The sequence below is a fragment of the Psammomys obesus genome, unplaced genomic scaffold, assembly GCF_907164565.1.
Source record: "Psammomys obesus unplaced genomic scaffold, mPsaObe1.curated_primary_1811, whole genome shotgun sequence".
Taxonomy (NCBI): Eukaryota; Metazoa; Chordata; class Mammalia; order Rodentia; family Muridae; genus Psammomys; species Psammomys obesus.
This window is the reverse complement of record NW_026594428.1, coordinates 2,321,049-2,325,235: the sequence shown is the minus strand read 5'-3', so window position 1 is coordinate 2,325,235 and position 4,187 is coordinate 2,321,049. Positions and strand designations below refer to the sequence as shown.

The following is a 4,187-nucleotide window of genomic DNA, read 5'->3' as shown; positions in this document are numbered from 1 at the left end:
GTGTCCTCATGAATGTGGACATGGGGCTATCATAGATTTTGGGGGGATGATAAGGCTACAGTAGAATGTTGGATAATGTTTTCTGACCTAGTGACTACAGACAGAGTCAGTGTACTGGAAGCTCACTTTTTTTGAGTTGGCTAGTTGCCAGTGAACACCTGGAACCATCTACCATCAGCTCAACAATACTGGGATTAGAGGAACTTGCTGCCATTTCAGAGTACCTAGGTTCTGAGGATTTGAATTCAGATGTTAATGGTGCAGAGCAAGTGGCCATCCCCAATAATTCTAACAAGGCCCTATCCAGCTATGAAGCCTATGAGCCACAACAATGACCTTCATGACAGACACAATTACCTTAAAGGTACAGTGACACAAATACATTGACAGTAACCAACAGCTTTCTATTTAGACGTAACACCCAGTCAGCAGGAGGAAAAATATTTCTGGTACTGGAAACGTAGGCAGCAATCTAGGGCTGATTAATCCATGAATCTTGTAGAACTTGCAAATATTATTTTACTATCCACACATATTCCCTGACTATACTGTAAATGTTCATTCTTATAGCTACAGATAAATGGAGTGCTGATGCTTCATCAACAAAACGTCTCTTTGACACAGACGAAGAAAATTACAAAAACTCACAACCATTCAAAATGCAGAGGTGTAGAGTCTAGTTCCAAAGAATACATCTGTAGTACAAAGCCTATACTTAAGGAACAGAAATCACTCAGAGAAATGAATGGGTAGATTCGTTATAAAAATCTGAAGATCAGAGAAGTTTACTGTGAGCTTGTGTTCTCTAGGAAAGTTAGAAGCTACACCCATAACGTCTCATCTACACAACTGCATAAACATGACTTGAAAAGAGACAACAATATGCATGCCATAATGGATGGCAATGCTTCAGAAAGCCCTTACTGGTTGGGCTGCCTGAAACTAAGGAATGCTGAGATTTGTAGAAATAATCTCTATGGAAAAACACATTAATTTGCTATATAATAGCATAAGTCATCACTAAAATTATATACATATAAATAACATAATACAGACTGATAAATCTATAGTTCTGCAATATGAATGTGTGTATATTAATGTAGAGGTTTATATTCATATATATGTATGGACGCATTTATGAGTGTCTATTTGAACATGAAAAATCATTATGGACTTAAGTGAGTATTGGAGTATGTTTTACGGAACAAAGTTGACATAATATGTATATGAGATACTACATAAATTAAAATGGGAAACTATACTACATCCAATGTCATATACTTATAGACAACAGTTATAGACAAAATGAATACCAATATGAGGTGATAATTGTGTTTCAGGAAATAGTGTTTGATAAGCAAAAACAATTCTTCCCCTGGATGCAAGGCAGGTGTGGCTGCTCTGTCATGGGTTTATCAGTAGGTGACAGAGAGGACAGAGCCTATGTCTAAGCTCAGCGTTCTGAGCTGTGAACATCTGAATGATTAGCAACCCCAAATCCCCTGAAAAAAAAAAAGTGATCCTGACACTGCCACAACTATGGCACCTGGCAAGGTCCACATGATAGGAAGGAAGACAAAGACTAAAAGAACCTTACCTGGAACCAAGGGCTTCAGAGGGGAGGGAGCCTGATGCAGATGACCCTTGCACGTCATTCCTCTGGTGGTCCATGTAAGGAACAACCCAGAAACAACCACCAGACTGGCACCATGAGTCTCAGACAAGGAACTAGCCTAAGATGACCACCAGTCTGGTACCATGCAGGGAAAGGGGTGGGGCACAGAGCATGTCTGAAATGATCCTGCCCAGTGCCATAAGCAATAGCAAGGCATAGTACTTTTGAGACCACTCCTGAGATGACCCCAGACATTGAGGGACCCTGGGCATCAATTAAGGGGAGCAAGTGAAGTAAAGGAAGAGAAAGTAGAACAGAAGCATTTGTGCACAATGAAGAGAGGCAGAGCTGGAAATTCACTGGAGGGAAGTGAGGAACAGACTGATGTGAGTAGACAGTAATGATACCTGGTCATGGGGGCCATGTCTAGATCTGTGGCCTTGCAATAGTAGGAGTCAGTTACACCAAAGGCTAGGCCAACATCCATGGTCTGGGCTGCCATCCATAGACATGCTGATGTCTGAGGGCTGTGAAAAACTGGCCCCACTTTGGTATAATGGGAAAGTTGGCCCCAGGGGTATTGGGAGGAGGGGAGCTGACCTCACCCCTAGCCAGGTGCAATGAAGGGGGAGAAGCAGGCTCAGAACACTGCAGGACTTACTGGTGAGCCTGCCTCAGGATATTGAGAGCTGGTCCTACCACTTGTCTCCTGTGATGCATTGTGGATGAGGAAGAGAAACTGTCCTTCACCCTACCACCTGTGCAGGCCAGAGTCTTGGCCCTGGGGTCATAAAAATAGGAGAGCAGACTCTGTCTCTTCCAGCTGCAAAAGTCAGGAGAGTGAGTTCTGCACCTTGACTGGGCAGTACATCATAATTGACCCTGTTGGCAATGGAGAAGGTTAGCTGGCTCCTGAGGGTGACAACATGGCAAAGTTGGCCCCTCAACTTGATTTCTGTGTAGCATCATGGGAGACAGAGAGATGTCCTACCCCACCTTTGCACCTTGCCACCTACGCAAGTGGAAGATCTGGCCCTGGGGTGATGCGAGTGGGAGAAGTGGCATGTTCTTTACCAGCTGCAACACCTGGGAGAACAGGCCTGTTAGCCTGGGCAGGGCAGAGTTGGCCCTGGTTGCAATGGTTTGCTGGTGAGATGGAGAACTAACTGGCTAACTAACTAACTAACTAACTAACTAACTAACTAACTAACTAACTAACTAACTAACTAAGCTGGCTAACCAGCTCAGATGTCTCTCAGCCCAGTCCTAGGACTTTGAATTGGCCCATCCTAAAACCAACCTTATTGATGAACTGCTGAAGTGCCTGAGAGGACTAGTCCTATATTTCCAAAATTATAGGATCTTCATAACACAGGGCAACAACAGAATATCCTAGAGAATGTCCAATGAGGTTCAAATATTGATAGTGTAGCAAAAGCTAGAGGCCTCATACCAGACCAATGAGTCACTGCAATGAACATTTGCAAACAAAGAAAGTATACAAAAGGGTTTACTGTGGGACAGACTCTGAAACATAGCAGCTTCCACAATGACAATTTTTTTCTTTGTTGGGATGAGAGTAGCTAGGTTGGAGTGAGAGATGACTGGAGCTGCAGTTCATGATGTGAAATTCACAAAGAACCAATAGAAAGCTAACAAAACAAAACAACAAAGTACACCATAATACCCTTAAAAGTCTCAATGAATTATAAGCAATCCAAGAAAAGAAATGTACACTTACTATACAGACAGTAGGGACGGAGGACTTCCCCTATCAGTGGACTAGGGGAAAGGAAGAGGGAAAGAGAAAGAGGGAGGTTAGGACCAGGAGGAGATAAGGAAGGGGGCTACAATAAGAATACAAAGTGAATAAATTGTGAAAAATTACAATAATAATAAAACAATAAGAAAATGAAGTTCAGATTATCATGTAAAATTGTTCTTACAATAAACTAATGAAAAAGAAAAGAGAATACTAAGTATATTCATGAGTCCCCATTTCAACAGTTAAGATGCATTATAAAAGGTTATGTTTTTCAATTTTGTAACAAATTCATTATACCTTGTGATAATTATTAGAATATTTTTCTTTTAGCATAAAATTAAAGACATACTCAATAGAAAAAAGTAAGTTTTAAACATCAGCATTCTCTAAAGGAACATCTCTGTTTGCTGATGAAATGTTTTCAGTGACCTTGACATGATTTCAGCCTTCTCTGATGTTGGCTGGACACATCCCTGTGCTCTCACACTCTCTTGACAGCTGGTTTTCAGCTTTCTTTCTTTTTTTTTATTCTGAGTATTCTCTGGGGAGTTTTCTGGATGTGCCAACAAAGACATCCAGAAACAAATATCTATAGGGCCTATGCTCTAATGAGAGAACTAAAAGTTGATGGACAAACAGATGGTTCAGGGAGGTCTTATGTCATCTCAAGAACAATTTTTGCATATTTTAACATCTCATATGCTTTGAGTCTATGTTCAAGAATGAATGCTCACAATTTGAAATCAACATCAAATTCAGAAGCTTCAAACTAAATTGGTATTAAATGTAGAATAGGAATTAGCTTTG

At 40.9% G+C, this 4,187-nt stretch overlaps 1 non-coding gene across 1 annotated transcript; it reads left to right on the top strand.

Moving 5' to 3' along the window:
* Positions 1 to 1,368: 1,368 nt before the first annotated feature.
* LOC129685511 (small nucleolar RNA SNORA17) lies at positions 1,369 to 1,500 on the top strand. The gene has a single exon (XR_008721502.1). It is a non-coding gene; the product is annotated as a small nucleolar RNA SNORA17 (small nucleolar RNA).
* Positions 1,501 to 4,187: the final 2,687 nt, after the last annotated feature.